General features: G+C 40.7%; 2 protein-coding genes across 4 annotated transcripts in view; one reads left to right on the forward strand and one right to left on the reverse strand.

Annotated features, from left to right (window-relative positions):
- RALGPS1 (Ral GEF with PH domain and SH3 binding motif 1) overlaps positions 1 to 17242 on the reverse strand; it is a 185570-nt gene that overhangs the window by 83380 nt on the left and 84948 nt on the right. The window lies entirely within an intron of this gene.
- Positions 5026 to 17242, forward strand: part of ANGPTL2 (angiopoietin like 2) — a 28165-nt gene continuing 15948 nt past the window's right edge. Inside the window, exon 1 of the mRNA XM_063144616.1 lies at positions 5026 to 5572. The gene's annotated coding sequence lies outside the window, so the exon portion shown is untranslated. The remainder of the gene's footprint in view (positions 5573 to 17242) is intronic.

Genomic DNA, 17242 nt, shown 5'->3' on the forward strand with positions numbered 1-17242 from the left:
GGAAAGAATTTCGATGACCAGAAACCATTTTTTAAACAAATAACCCATCATTTTAGTTTGCCGTTTTGGAGTCTGTGTTATACCCAGAGTTCTCCTGCCTCTCTGTTCATTGAAAGTTTCTGTGAGTACATGTCTAAATCATTGCCTGGAAAAAAAAATCATCTCAATGTTTCTCAATTATTAATGTTTCTCAAAACCTTGAATATAATATTTCTGAATTCAGGAACTTAGCATGAGAACAAAGAAACCACGTACTGAAGGGGCTGCATAGTCAGGGCTAGTTTGTGCATTGATGGGATGCAGTATGGAAGAAGAACAGAAATGGTGTTCTTGCAATTATATGGAAAGACTCAATTCCCAGTGTTAGGTAGTAACCATCTAGTTTACCCATGCCACCTTAGCACATCCCAGAGGGCTCCAGGTCCTGATGAGTGGCTAATTAACAACAAAAAGTGTCAAAGCTCAGAGTTATTGGATGACCATTGTAGGACACAGAACGCTGGACTTTTGGTGTTATCCAACAATTCTTGTTTTCTTATTACCGTAGTACATTACATCCTGGTGTTTTCTAGCCTTCCATCAATTAGGCCATAATTGATGGAGGGCTAGAAAACCAATATTTTCATAATATTACTAATTTACTCTGTTTGGAAATGCTCCATAAAATGGAAGTTGATGAAATTGCTATCCATTCCCTCTGGGTTAAATTGTGACAAAAACCTCTATGGATGCATTTGTCTAAGACATTTTTTTCTGAATTATATCTACATTTTGGCTTATTACTTACAAGCATACCAAGCAAAAACTAAGAACACATGATGAATACATGTGTCTTACATTTTTTCCACACAAATCCTCTAACTCCTATCAATCTTCCCACAGGTTAGGATGCCAGTAAAAAATGTCTTCTGGAATAAATGGTAAAGTTCATGCTTCAGCTGGCCAAGGTGCATATTTTCAGTACTGGAAAGGCGATGACATTTTGTTCTGAACTATCTTTAAAATCTGATAGGAAATATGCTGCATGTGGCCCTGCTGCCAATCCGTGACTTGCCTCTCGTTCCTGAGATTAGCACAGAGGGCTGTTGTGAGCCCTCTCCACAACTGCAGCAATGGTGGCCCTTAAACCATTCTTATTGCTAGGGGAAAGAGACATCAAGGTCCCTCATGATTCGGGACATCCATTGCCTCACTGTGATTTAATGAAAAGCAGAAAAAGAGCTGGGTATCGTCCAAATATTGATGGCACTGCAGTCCACATCTCCAAATAACGCCCCCAGCGGTTTCATGTAGATGTTGAACAGCATAAAACAGAACCCTGTAGAACCCATGGGACAAAGCAATAGTCCCTTAGCACTGCCATCTTGAATTGTCCTTCCAAGCAGTAGGAGCAGAACCACTGCAATGCAGTACGTTCAACATCCAGCCCGGATTATCTATCCAGAAGGAGACCATGGTTGATGGTATCAAAATCCACTGAGAGGTCCAAGAGATTTGACGGGGCTGCATTCCCCCTGTCCGTCTCTCAACAAAGGTCATTCCATACGGCAGAGCCAAGGCAGTTTCCATTCCAAAACCAGTCTTGAAGCATGCGTTCAATTATACTTACTCCAAGGTAAATGTGCATAGTTTCAGAATTGCATGGAAGGTGATGGGAGACAAACAGCAGTGTGGGCCAGAAAAAAGGACCAGGGGAAAATGGGAAGGCTAAGCAGCATGAGATAATTAGTAAGACGTTGGCTACAGAATTTACTTTTCCACATACTACAGAATACTTGCATAGAACAAATGCTCCAAGGAGAGAATGTTTACAGAAACCTTAGTATTCTCCTCTCTCTCAAACCTCCCCCCACCCACCTCTGGGCTGGGCAAACAAGAACTCTTCCCCAAACAAGTCTCTAACTTAAGTTTTCTAAGGAATGGGAAGAATATAGCTTTGGCTGAATGGGATCAGTTCTGGCAGAGGCAACTGGAAAAGCTGGTCCTGAGATAGGACTCAATATCAGTCTGAATCATGGCTCTTAATTCATTACATGCGAACGGAGGAAGTCTAGTCCTGTTCAGTTCACGTACAAAAGCCTGGCCTTCAAAAAGTTCACAGAGAAAAGGAGCTTCTTCTGAAAGAGTCATTTTGTGGTTTTTCTCTAAATAGTTCAAGAGGTAACTCATCAGCAGGACATGCTCCAGTCATTACTGTCTCCTAAGGCAAATTTGGACTGAAAACAAAAGCAGTTATATAAACTGATATTTTGAGTTGTTGTCATGATATGCTTTTAGTTGATAGCACACTATGCAATATCTAACCCTTTCTTACATGCTATGCTTTTCCATTACCAGAAAGAAAGACAAACGCATACGGCTGTCATGTGCCTTGCACAGGAATATGGACTCCCAAGACACCATTTCAGATTCCAAGTAGTGGCGGTATATTTTCAGCAAAGTTCAAAAGCCCTTTCTTGGATATAGTCAATGTTAAATTGGAAAAAAAGCAGCATGTTTAAAGAGCATTTATTACCTTTCTATACCTTTTAAATCTAGCCTAGTTATCAATACAGGCCAGTCATCCTTTTCTTTTTAAGCAAAAGGATTTGAGCCTGCAATATTAGTGTACAGTCTTAAAAACAACTGGGCAATTTTGCAAAATTTGGCTGGACGAAGCGTGCCAGACACTGGAGGACTAAAGAAGAGCTATACTGGAACAGAGCCAAGGCCTACCTACTCCAGCTTTCTGTTCCTACTTCTTGGGTTAAATCCCAGTCTTTTCTAGTGGTTCCTGGCCCCGTATTCTTAACAGTGGCTGGATTCTGTTAAAAATGAAAACAACACACACAGATGCACTCCCCTCCTCCTGCAAGCTACTATATTCAAAGAATCTAGGCAACCTTAAACAAACATCATCCATTAAACCCTCTGTTTCCTGCACAAGAGAGGTTTTAGAAATCATTATGCTTCTTAGCCCCTAACACAATTTCCATGTACTTGATATTAGGCTATGTCAAAGGAATGTTTCATATAAACAGAAAACTGAAATTAGTTTGTATATTTTAATCTGCACATCAATGAGTGCAATTTACTTCATCTGTTTAGCTGGGATTCTGCTACAAACCAGCTGCATGTACTCCAGAAAGCTTAGTTGTTTCCAAAGGCAACAATCTGTACTTTAGACAACGTTTTGTATAGGAGAATTTGTATAGACAAATTGATGCCTATTATAGCTTTTTTTGGCCTTTATTAATCTATCCCTTACTCTAAAATTAACAAAAATCTGTGGAATAATCCCCTGGAACAAATAGACCAAAATAATGGTTTGGATTTTAATGAACAGAAAACTATTTCCAACTGCAGAAACGATTCTGATCCAGTGGAGGTTTACGCTGAAGGAAGAGGGATGTGTGTGATTTTCACAGATTCCCCCACCCTATGCAGACCCATGTGCCCCTCCATGCTGTTCTAGCGAGTTCTCCAATCCCTTGGAAGATTCTCAAGATTCCCTGCAGAGAATAAATGCCACAGAGAAGGAAAATCAGATCTCATGCCTCCTCTGGAGGATTTGTCCTTGAAGGATGACATGGAGCCCTCAAAATCCAAACATTGCATTGGAGGTACACGTGTCAAGGGACCCTTCCCCTCCCAATGTAATTAGCCCCCTCTCGGAGTCAGAGCAAGGCTCTGCTTGTAAATAGACTATTCCTCGGGTGACTGAAGTCTTCAGTTCTAGGCTTTTAGTTCTGGGCACAGAGTTTAAGAACATTGCACACCAGCTCCAAGACTCCTGCCTTATATTTCCCTGATAACTTAGCCCTTCTCAGGAATTCCCTATGTTTGGACTGCCTACTGACCATGCCTTTGATACTGACACTGACTAACTCCCTGCAGATCTGTCTCTACACTACTGCAATCAGGACATCTTTGCCCTCCAAAGTACTTTTCTCCTAGGTGGGCTCCAAAACTGCATGTAGATCCCATTGCTAGAAAAGCAGCTGGGCGAGAGAGCGTCAGGGAGAAAAATACAGGCAGGTTAAGTGTTCAGGACCCCCTTCCCACCCAGGTCTATGACAGAAATCTGACAGTCTATACCTTCTGTTTTAAGCTTCTCTGCTTTAAAATCACTTCACCCACCCAGGTTTATACCTTTGGGGCACAGCCTTGTATTTTAACTCATGATTTATATCACTGTCATGTCTAGTAAGACCTTTAAGTGGGAGCCCTATGACAATAATGTTCTTTTCTATTTTTAAATTGTAGACTTGAAATTATTTCATAATCTCCCCTAGACTTTGGGAATAAGGTGGGACGGAAATCTAAAATTAATATTACGTGCACATTGTTCAAACTGTGCAATGGAAGTGAGGAAATTCAACCTCTCTAGGGAAATTATGTAGCTGAAACAGGTAACGCTCATTCATTGGACAGATGGGATGGCTCTCCCAAGTCCTGTTACTGCTTAAACCCAGTGGCTTGGATAAGCATACTGCCGTTCTAGGCAAATAAAAACATGCAGGTATGTGGAAAATAACAGCCAAGGTGTGTGGGGGAGGGAGGAGGGGGGAGGCAAAGCACACACATTCAGCCAGGTCCAACATGTATAGATTCCCCCCCTCTCCAGTGTGCTGTAATGAAAACGAAAAAAACAAATTAAACCGAGTGCTTAACCAGTAACTTCAAGTCTAATTATTATAATGCAAGTTCTACAACCACTATGAAGAATGACTCACTATTATCCAGTCTAAAAAAAAAAAAACCATCACGCACTTTCAGGGGGTGGGTGGGTATAAACCTATTATATAATGCCAGACATAAAACTGCACCCTGCCTTGAACAGCAGCAACTAGAAACGTACGAACTGTTCGTATCTTAAGTCATTTGTAGTTTTTTCAGCATTGCTCTCTGACAAAGTCCAGGGAGGCAGCCTATTACACACTCTGGGCTGCCGAGAGCTGTGACATCACTGGGTAAAAGTTTGGCTTCAGCCAGCCCTCTACTGTTTGTGGTTAAGGGGAGGCCCTGAACGTGTATCTTGCTGGTGGATCCCTTACCCTTGTGGGAGGGGAAGCAGAGCTTATCCAACCAGAACTTGTCTGGTTACCGCATGCTTGATTATCTCCCCCCCCCCCCACAGCATGTAAACCTACCACAAAGGAGCTGAAGTTCAAATAGGGCTCTTTTAGCTTCGCCTGAAATGATGGATTGAAAGCTTTAGAACTGAAACGCAGAAGAGCCGGAGTTCCTGAAAAGCAAGTCACTGCTGCAGCCTATTGTCCCTGAGTGTCTATAGCATGGGAGCCGACGGCTTAGATTCAGCAATCAAGTTAAAGGGATGAGAGTTTAAACAATAAGGAAATAACAGGACTGCAGTAGCTTTACGTTGTTCGCCTTTCAATCACAGTACCAAATGCATGGACCTTTTCATGCAACAGAATCTAGGTAGCCCTCATCGCAAATGAATACATTTCTTTTGGTATCAGTGATGTCACTATTTCTGTGGATGAGCCGCTCAATGCATCGTTGATTTATTATTATTATTATTTAAAGCAAGTTTGAAGCTTGAAAAAAGAAACTCGAAGGAAACAGGGTAAGAATTTGAAATATATCACATTTAACATTAATGTGTATTTTCACTGCTGGCTGCAAAGCCATTTTTTAAAAAGTGCTATAATTTAGAAAACAAAGCCAGCCTTTTGATTAGGCTGCTAAGTTTGAGTTATATTTTCTTGAAGTTATCAACTCCTATGAGAAACTGAAAATCCTTAAATGTAAAGTTCTTATTAAAATGAATGCATACTAACTTTGGAATGTTATGGGTTTTGCATGATTTTTCTTGATTTATTTAAAACTTCAAAATGTATGTTTGTAAAGCAGTCTAAAACGTTGAAGTGCTAAAGTGCAAAGGCTTTTTTTAAATTAAAAAGCCAACCAGTCCATCACAATATTGATCATACATGTTGTAAATTCTTTTTTCTCCCTAAATACTACACAGAAAAATTCTCTACACTTTGTGCCACTTCTTTGAAAGGACTATTGTATTACAACCCAGGAAGCTGGTCTTTACTTTCCTCTGACACAGTGATCAGATTAAAAGATACAGAAGGTTCCTCTAAGTAACAGCTCCTAGAATATCACAGTGTTTGCAAGTTTCAGTGAAAACTTCTTTTTAAAAAAGAAAAGAGGGGGGGGGGAGTCCAAACCCAGCAGAGCTAGAAGTATTTCTTATAATAGGTTTTGCAGTAGATACCAAGCATGAAATTTGAAGCAAACAAGATATGATCGAATAGTGTTGCAAAGCTCTTACTTTGCAAAGCTCTTAACACATGAAACAGAAAGCAAAAATGTTAAGACATCTTTCAGCATGGGTTGGCTTAAGTGAAAATAAAGTGAGGCCACTGTTAAAGGGGAGCAAGAACAAAGGTAACATTTCGGTTCAACTTTGTATGAGGATGATGTTCAACAAAAAAGATGCTGTCTGGAAAAGTTCTGACCCAGAAACAAAACAACCTTACAGAGGGAAGACTAAAAGTTTGGGACAGATAATCCTTTGAAGTCTCTAAAACCAAAAATTCTTGAAGAATTAATTAAGGATCCCTAATCATCAGTATCTATCCCCCTCCACCCCATCCTCAGCAAGTGGGAAATTACTTGAAGGAGCCCTCAACCAGGGGGAGGGGTTGAGCAATACAATTTACACCACACAGTAATAACAGGGCTGCTTCTATCTGCTTCAAGGGCTTCAGTAACAATATATATTATAGGGGTATGGAAGCAACTTTTTGAATCGTTCTGATGCCAGATCTCTTTACGTAAAGAATATATGGTTAGGTTGTGCCTGTAACACTTGTTAATGTTTTTAAAGTTCAGAGAAGTTGTCTATCTGTTCCTTACAAAGCCCCAAACATTGAAGTGGGTTCATATCTATTGTTCTCCTGTTTTCACGATGATTGTTTTAACAAACTTTACAGAACGTTCCTAGTACTTTAATCTATGGAACTATGACTTGTCCATTTCTCAGGTCTACAAGTTTACTAAGATAGGGTTGCCAAATGCATGGGTGGCTGGGGGCATGAACACCTACTTAACCCCTTCCAAGAAACAATTCTATACAGAATGAAGGTGACAACAAAGATACCCCCATCTTAGAAGACTGACTCCTTTTAAAAATTCTTGTCACAAAAAAGCTTGAAGAATTCCTGGTAGGATTTATAATTGTTTGATGAACTATCTAATTTGCTTTTCAGTACAACACCAATATCTGGTAAAGGAGTTTAAATCTGAGCTTAACCGGTGCTCAGCCTCAGAATCCATTCTGAATTCCAGGTACATATAAAGTAACAGTAAAGTAGAGGACATCTGTGAGTATACAGAGAGTGAACTTCCCTCACTACCAAGTAACTTAGGGTGGCCATATGGAAAAGAGGACGGGGCTCCTGTATCTTTAACAGTTGTATTGAAAAGGGAATTTCAGCAGGTGTCATTTGTATATATGGGGAACCTGGTGAAACTTCCTCTTCATCACACCAGTTAAAGCTTCAGGTGCCCTGCCCTCTTTTAAATCTGGTCACTCTAGTATAGCTCCTGCAGCTTTAACTGTTGTGATGAAGAGGGAATTTCACCAGGTTCTCCATATATACCCTATTTCTTCAATTCTAAGACGCACTTTCCCCCCCCCCCCCAACATCTCTAAAAATGCGTCTTAGAATCACGGGCGTTTCTTAGGGTTTTTTTTTTCTGTTGGTGGTACTGAAATTAGTGTGCGTCTTACAATCGAAGAAATACAGTACAAACGACACCTGCTGAAATTTCCTTTTCAATACAACTGTTAAAGATACAGGAGCCCTGTCCTCCTTTTCATAGGGTCACCCTAAGTAACTAGTCCTATCTAGTCCAGCGTTCTGTTTCCCCAGTGGCTAACCAGATGCTTCTGGAAAGCTCACAAGTAGGATACAAGCACAATAGCATCCTCCTGTTCTCCAGCAACAGATACTAGAGGTAATACATTGCCATGACTTATTATCCATGAATAAAATGTTATCCTTCTATAGCACATGGGCACATAGCATTCCCTTTCTTCCAAGGAGCCCAAGGTGGCATATATGATTCTCCTCCCATCCATTTTTATCCTCGCAACAACCGTGTGAGGTAGGTTAGGCTGAGAGTCAGTGACTGGCCTGAAGTCACCCAGTGAGCTTCCATGGCCGAGTGCGCACTAGAACTCAGATCTTCCTAGTCCCAGTCCAACACTCTTATTTATTACTCAGGATGCTCACACACCCTGATGTACATTTGGGAGTCCCCCCACTACACACACAGAAACACCCATTGAAGTGCTGTGGTCTACATTCTAAGGCTCTTTTCTCCCAGGAAAAGGGTCAAATACTCAATGAAGTGCTATCTGGTATGTTAATATATGAACACAGACCCAGTTTTATTTTTTCAGGAAAAAATACCACATGGCTAAACACTAGGCCTTTTATGAATTCTCATTCACTTGGATATGAGCCTTGCTGCTTATGGATGTTGCGCAAAAAAAAGTCTTGAATCGCTGTTCAGCCTACGAACTGTTATGGAGAAAAAACCTTATAAAACCTACTGGTGCCCAGTTACCCAAACCATAATATTTAACTTGAGATGGCTTTTAGTAAAATCTGTACATACATTATGAAAGGGGAAAGAACTTGAACTCTCAGGCTCACTCTGGTCCTTATCGACTTTTCCACCCCTCTTTAACAAGACAGAGTTCAAAAACAACCCTTAAACATGACTGTATGATCACAAATGCAAAACAGTGTCAGAGTTGATCACTCAGTCATGATGTAAGCAGCACAGAGGAGTCCTTGAGAGGATCTACACTGGACCCCCTCCATTTGTGAGGCACTGCTGTGCTGTTTTTTTTAAATGCAATTCCTGCTCTCTGGGCAGACATGAATGAATACAGCACAGTATCCGCTGTGTTTATAATGCAATGCATGGTGTGGGATTTACAGGAAAAGTAGGAGGAGTTTGAAAGTCACAAGTGTTTTATCATTTGTATTTATAATGAAAGCACGTGCCACAGGCCACGTTATAGTGCTTAAATTGTGGGAGAAGTGGGAGGCCATGCTGCTGTTTCACTTTGCTTTAAAATAAAAGTTTGGAAAGTGCATGCTCACCTTCAGAGCTGTGCAGGAATGCACATTTAAAAATAAACAGGATTCTGCCTTGTCTCTCCCCAAACAAGCCAGAGTCATAAGCCATGGTTTGATATTGGCTTATTTTTATTTATTTTTTTTATTTATTTAAGTATTTTTATGCCGCCATTCAGCCAAAAAAGGCTCTCATGGCGGCTTACAAAAGTATTTCTTGACAGTCCCTGCCCACAGGCTTACAATCTAAAAGACATGACACAAAAGGAAAGGGGATTGGGAGGGAGGAGGAGGAGGGGGAAAAGGAAAGCAAATTCAGGCACTACAATCTTAGTTGGAAAGTTCAGCAGTTACAGGGGACAGCAGGAGGGAGGGGGCTCTGAGCTGGAGCTGGACCCAGGCACGGTGGAGAGATGCCTGGCTGCTGCTTCCTCCCTCACTGGTGGCCTCTGCAAAGACAGTTGGTAGCAAGAGGGAGGGGGCTCTCAGCTGGAGCTGGACCCAGGCACGGTGGAGAGATGCCTGGCTGCTGCTTCCTCCCTCATGGTGGCCTCTGCAGTGACAGTTGGTAGCAGGAGGGAGGGGGCTCTCAACTGGAGCTGGACCCAGGCACGGTGGAGAGGTGCCTGGCTGCTGCTTCCTCCCTCATGGTGGCCTCTGCAGTGACAGTTGGTAGCAGGAGGGAGGGGGCTCTCAACTGGAGCTGGACCCAGGCACGGTGGAGAGGTGCCTGGCTGCTGCTTCCTCCCTCATGGTGGCCTCTGCAGTGACAGTTGGTAGCAGGAGGAAGGGGGCTCTCAGCTGGAGCTGGACCCAGGCACGGTGGAGAGGTGCCTGGCTGCTGCTTCCTCCCTCATGGTGGCCTCTGCAGTGACAGTTGTGACTTTGGCAGGAAGAGCCAAGTGATCAGGCAGTGTACCAGCATGCTGTTCAGTCCCAATTAGCAAAGGTTCTCTGGAACCCTGCATTTTTGTGATGTCCAAACATGAGGGAAAGGGAAGATGGAGGCACAGGTTTGTAAAAGCAGTACCCCATGGGTTGGGCCACACCAGGGGGCATTTTTATCTTTATCCCTATCAGTTGTGTGTGTGTGAAATCCCCTTGCCATATCCATTCTACCAAGAAATCGTCTATTCGTCTTTCTTTACTCAACGTTGCAGCAAAATACATTGGTTCATGCCTCTTAGTTGGTCATCTGATAGAATACAGAAACTTGTGGCATGTGTCTCCAGGCTTCCTTAGATGCCAACTCAGTTCTGGTTTGAGAAAGCCTGTTTTGAGAACCACTATGTTCCAGGGCAAAGAACTTTATATTTGGATATGAAGAAAATTGGGTGGTCTTCAGTAAATTTCTATAGGAAAACAACTGAAAAACAATTCAGCCATTGTGGTTAAAGGAATTGCTACTTGTAACCAATAACTATATCTGAAACACAGATACTTCAATACTGTGCAGCTTTCCTTTTGCATTTTAGCAATTATGTCACTTTAGAGCACTTTAATTTTGTTTTCAAAGTCTTGTAGAAGACATTATTTAAATTGTGGAATGTTTCCCCTCAAAAAATCAATTTAAAATAATTTGCAGAAAAAAGAAAATAATATTCAAGAGACTACTTGAATCTGTAACCAAGTCCACGGGCATAAGACCAATGGATGTCTCAACTCTGTGCCCCAGGTAGCACACTATGCCTTACCTGAGTCAGTTCAGGTGGATCTCAGAACACACAAAGTAGAGAGCAGACACAACACTATCTGGATGGCCTATTAAGTTTCCAAAGTCCTGGAGTCTCTTCTTCTCAGCCCTTTACCCTTAAGAGATGCTCTGTCTGTACAGCAAGAGGCTAGCATACACATTCTAGCAATCCTCCCAGTTCAAGTCTAGTGGTTCTAGCAATCCAACTTAAGCAGTTTCGACAAAGCAGTTCTTAGAAAAATATTTCTACCAGCACATTATCGAGTATACACATCTAAACAAAGCATCCAACATTTCTTCCCATTCCCAACCAAGGATGCAATGGCACATCAGAAACGGAAATGGAAAAACATTAGTTGTTCCAGGACTACAACTATGTTACCATGTGTCCGTCCACATTGCTTCACCAGAACTATTACCAAATATGCTCCTCTGGACATGTGTATAGACTTGTGCATATTCTCAAGATGCACATTCATTAACCCTGGCAATAGGGCATCTGGCAGGAGGGGGCCCAATGAGCGATACATATACAGAGGAATTTACTAAACACACTCAAGCATTTAAGATATATAAGCATTAATTAACTTGGTAGAGCATTCAGAAGTCAAAACAAGAATGGTACTAAGCATATGTCGTGGGGAAATTAGTTTAATTCTCTTGTTGGCTGAACCGAGGAATGTAGTACATGAATTACGTTGCAGACACGTGTGTAACATCCAGCATGATCTGGGCAGAAGGTTGGAAGAACTGTAACACTATTGGGAAAGGAAAAGAAGGTTTTGGGGTGAGCTTGTAAGATCAGGGAGGAGAAAAAGAGGTTCAAGGAAATTTGTCCTGCCAGAGGGTGGTATGATCAGGCTAACTGTGACACACGATTGCAGTAACAAAAGAGCATGGAAAGTCAATGTTACCTATAGCTCTCTCTCTCTCTCTTTCTCTCTCTCACACACACCTATTTCCAGTGCCTTGAGCACAAGCCCTTCCTGTCCTGTTAAAGCCAGAAAAATGACTTATTGCTGAGGCAAATTCTCTAGTGTTTGGCTTGGCCCCAAATGATTCCAGAAATAAAAGGGGATGAGTGCCTGACTTATGGGATTCAGCTGCATTCTTTCCACTAGTTGACTTGAGGAAAGCTTGCACAAAAGTGGCCAAGCTCCCAACGAATTCTGTCCAAAATGAAAACGAATTGTGCACGCACACAGTAGAAAGGAAAATTGGTCTTTCAAGAAATTTTCCTTTCTACTGTGTGCGTGCACAATTTGTTTTCATTTTGGACAGTATTTTGTGCCCTTCTTCCAGCAACAGTGATACTGTCACGTATCCAATCAAATTTGGCCATGGCACCAGAAACCAAGCATCAATTTTGAGGAGCCAGGATAAACTTGTAACCCAGGCCCCCTCCAACACACATACCAGAATACCATTCGATATATATAATCCCATGAGTCATAAAAGAAAAAAAAACTTATTTTAATTCACTTACACATAAAAATATATCATGGCCCCCCTCACTGGGGCTTTTCTACATATCCCAAAACATCCCCTTTCTTGGTTGTTTTTGTTTAATGTAACATTCAGCCTGACGAAGAGTCCTATGACGTTTGCTGACTATTTTGTAACATTTTGGCTGGTGCTAATATTATCCTGTCAATGTTTTGATTTTCTTATACTAATGGACCAATGCAGCTACAAAGTACAAGTCCTTAGTCTAATTGCAAAAGCACGTGTTCTCTGCCTCAGAGAAGGGCCTGGACCAGCAAATCATTTTTCAGAATGTTTCTTGCTCAGCTTTAACTGAGCTTCTAATTGACTCCCAACAAATCTCACAAAATCTGAGCAATTGGCATATAGATATGCAGAACCTTCTATAAATATCCTCATCTTGAACTATAATTTCGCTTCAATTGTTTTTCGTTGTGGTAAATGAGCTTGGCTCACTCCCCCCCTGGGTAACTGGGCCCTGGCAAAGTATATCCGTACCCTACCCTCCCTGTATGTGACAATGTCACCAAGGGCAAATGAAGTTAATTCCGACTGATAACCTAATCAAGAAGTATTGCTCTCACTCTCAATTAGCTTTGTTTGCCTTCAGGGGTATTTCTGTCTGGCAAACCTGGTTAACTACACGACAGCATCACTATTATTAGGAAGAATGGCAATCTGAAGAAAAAAATAGTATTGAAGCTGATCTGTACAGGAGGATAGGAATGGCGCAGGCTACCTGAATGTGAATATGGGCTGCATGTGCAAAGACTGGATAGGAGGGGGGGTGCCTTCTCTATGTAGCACCACCATGAAGAACAAACACTGAAAAGGGCCTCCGAAAAAACACTAGGGTACTTTCCATGGGAGTGAAACGGAGAAAAATTTCCTGAATGGTGGCGGTTGTTTGAGCTCAATCGTAGGTACCACAACTAGATAACCTTCTTCTTCAAAGATAGATACACCAAAACGAAAATGTTTCCACTGAGATGTTAATCTCCAAAGGGGAAAACAAACAAACTGAATTCAAAACGGTTGTATTTTAAATTTTGCCATAGTCTTATCTATCTATTAACCACTTTGAGGGCTTTGGGAGCAGGGGCTATACATTTTAAAATAAATACATGGTTGAAACGGTTGTATGCTAGTAGGATGAAGTAGCAGCTTTGAAATTGCATGGAACTCTTCTTGACCCACTTCAGATGACCTCTGTGCAACTAAAAAGCCTCCTACTTTACCCTTCCAGTATGGTATTACCTCAACTGTTTTAGACCTAGGACACAGCCAACTGCAAAAGCAACCCAAATAGTTACTTGGGATGGATAATATTTTTAGGGATGCCAGTGAAACAGTATGCAATATATTATTATTATTATTATTATTATTATTATTATTATTATTATTATTATTATTATTTACTTTTATATACAGCCCCATAGCCGAAGCTCAAAAGATTTTGGCACTTTGCCCTCAAATGGTATGATTCGGACACTTGAGATGGTAAAATGTCTTGGATTAGACATATTTGAGCTCTCTAAACTTTGACATACCGTTTTTCTTCTCTCTCTAGCATTTAAAGATAAAGCACTGTCTTTTCCAGGTTAAGAAAACATGCTGATGCACCCTGAATCTTCACTGTGCAACTAAATCACGCACCCTGACTCTTCAGTGTGCTACTTATAACTTGCAGTGCCAAAAAAAAAAATTAGTTTTGTTTTTCATTTTCAAGAATGGAAGGTGTAGGGAAAGAAAAATCTAGTATCTTTTCTTTGGAAGTTTGTTTCCCCTCTACTCATTAGATGATAAGATTATTTTCAAGTTGTGTCCCCGAAGCACAGTTAACTGAGCTAATGTTGAAAGAGCAAACACAATAAGTTCCACTACTTCTTCTTACCCTTTGCCAACCATCTGAGAGCATTTTTACATGAGTGATTTATTGCATGCTTGTGTTGGTTCACTTGTGGAAGTTTGCAGCTCCTTTACACAATGTCATCAACCCCCAGGACATCTCCTGTGCTTTTCCCCCTTTATCCCACTTTCAAAAAGATTGGAGATAGGTTAATCCAATATGTCAGCAGCACCATCTAGTGGCTGTATAATGAAACATATTGAAAACATATAGAATTTACTGAGAAAGATTCAAAGCACATGCCCTCCATGTAAAGGAGCTAATCTTAATCCCACAAAGAATCTGGAAGCAGAAGCCCCAATAAGGATGCAGGATTTTAGCCTGGTGCAGTGAGGACCTTAATAGCCAAGACTAGGTGCTAAGAATTAAATCTCAATCCCATCACTGTCAATGGGAGCTTTAATACGAATTTTAGCATGCTCAGGATTCCATACTGACAGAAAGAGCAAAAGAACTGGTCCAAGTCAGTAAACCAAAGTCAAAGAGCTTCTTCTTCTTTTTTAAAAGGGTTTTTCTCGTTTGGATTCAGAATATGAATGTACTTTAAATAAGAGAGCCAAGAAAGCATAAGAGAGATAACTGTTGAACAGAGCCAGTGGGGTCCAGTGGCTGGGGAGTTAGAATCTGATCTGGGGGGGGGGAGGTATATGATTGATGCCCCAGCTCAGCTATGGATTCACTATGTGACCTTGCTGAAAGATATAGTGTATGTAAGTCTAATCACATCACTGTCCTGTATTGCTCACATTCTGATTTATCCTTATGCAAGTGATCTGCATCTGCACATTTATTTTTCTTTTTTGGGGGAGAAACTTTTGTGAGAGCACGGATATTTTTGAGAATTATGGGACTGAATACCTCAACTGCCACCCTACTCTTAAAAAAAGTGAGACAAAGAGGAATTTCAACAAGAAAAACTGAGATTCTATTCATGGTAAATAAGGGTTTGTAAAGAGAACCCCCCCCTGAAAGCCAGATATTTAAGGAAGAAAAGAGCCCCTTTTTAACAACTGCTATGCTGAAGACATTTTCAAGAATAGTTCAACTGTGTAAAGTATGAGAGCTGGAAGCCTGCCAGGGTCACCAAGTGTGACCTGCTGTGCAAATGCTAGCTATGCAAGTTAAAGCTGTCTGAGGGAGTTTTAATTTATGTTTCCAATTTCTTCAAGATTTTGAATGACGTTGCTTTAAAGACTACACAAGGCTTGTTTATCACAGCCAGTTCCCTCTTCCTTTGGCAAAAGAACATGATCATACTGAATACTCATTACAGAAAAGGATGTGTTATATTAATGTCATACTGGAACTTTTCTCCCCTAGAGGTCTGACAAAGACTGAGTCCAAGCACCTTCCTGAAGGAGTGTAAGACTTTCCCAGTTGGGTTGGGATTAAGCAGGCGTATTTTGAGTGTTCCATTTTCTTGTATTTCTTTTTTCTTTAAGAACAGCCATTACCTTGCCCAAGGGCTTGGGAAAGGTCTGAATAAAAAATGGTATGAATAATTTGTTTGGGAACTTCCTTGGACATTCAGAAACATTTTGGGGTACAAGCACCACATGGGCAGATATTGCAGCCCAAGAAAATTGGAATAGGTATCTTGGAGAAAATGCAACTAATGTTCTCTATAACTGATTAGACTTTCCTTGAGAATTAAATTCCCATTAGAACTGGCCCTACGTTTCTGAAGATTAAAAAATAGCTCTGTTGTGAAGAAATGACTTGAAGAGCTCTAGTATTATTTATTATTAAAATGATTTTAAACCATCCTTCTTCATAGGGTATCAACACATGCCACAATATAATACAATAGAACAACATCAGAATAAAAGCAAACTAGAGGCAAAAACAGCAGAGCACACTAAACACAATACTCAAATGAATGGTTTTTATTTAAAATATTTTAAGTGTCTACACATCTCCCAATCACCGCAGCTTTCTGCTCTAAAGCAGGTGTTTAAATCTGATAGTTTACACTGCTGCTAGGTCCCATTTGGTGGCGTGTGTTTTTAGTTTTTTACACTGTATTTTTAAAGTTTTATATTGTATCTTATTGTCTTGTATTTTATGGTTTTAATTATTGTGAACTATCCAGAGAGCTTCAGCTATTGGGTGATATAGAAATGTAATAAATAAATAAATAAATATTTTTATTCTAGCAAGGAAGATTTAAATACTATTAGCAATAACTTTCTCATAAAAGGTAAATTTAGAATATGAAATACACTCAATATAGCACTAGAGTAGCAACAAGCATATAAATCTAAATCTAAAGCAAAAGTGCTCTGGATAAAGCTGAACATTCAGTAACTGAAGGTCAGAGACCTATCTTTCATGTAAAAAAGCAAAATAAGGATGCTACTGCCGTCCCCAAACCCCTACCTTACATTCAAGTCAACTGTCAAGTGACAGTGAAGGGTCTCCCTGAAGAACCTCAAGCAGAGGGTACTTTGAGATCTCTCTTTCGCTCAACTTCTCCTGCCCTTCTGACTCCTCCAGTGTTTTTAAATATTTTGACTAGTCCAGATGGCATTGCATGAAGCTGCATTTGTAAATAAAAAAAGACTATGGAGTTTTCATCCATCACTTGCTCTGAGACCCTACTCCTGACTAGTGGATGACTGTATTCCTGCTTCTGACCATAAAGAGCCATTAGCTCTTAAGGTTAGATGGAAAGTGAGAGATCATGTATGCAAATATCAGGGCATAGTCCTAGGTGTGATAATTCTTAACTTCTAAAGCATATAGAATCTACAAACATGGTGTCTGCACACATGGTAAATAATTTTCCGCAGTCAGCCAAATTTAAGATGAGCAAGTCCTATTCTCCTCATATCTGAAACTGGTGTAACTCCAACAGCTGTGTGCTTCATTTGCTGTGCTAGAGGCCAAACATTTTTCACTTCTTTGGGCCCACCACGGAGGACATTAACACATATCATGCTCCATTATCTAGCCAATGATCTACTCAACTTCACACCAGTAACGAGAGTCTAACTATTTTGAAGCAGCAACAATGATTTGTGAAAAAGCCAACTCTTTGCT

The sequence above is a fragment of the Elgaria multicarinata genome, chromosome 19 (genome assembly GCF_023053635.1).
Source record: "Elgaria multicarinata webbii isolate HBS135686 ecotype San Diego chromosome 19, rElgMul1.1.pri, whole genome shotgun sequence".
NCBI lineage: Eukaryota > Metazoa > Chordata > Lepidosauria > Squamata > Anguidae > Elgaria > Elgaria multicarinata.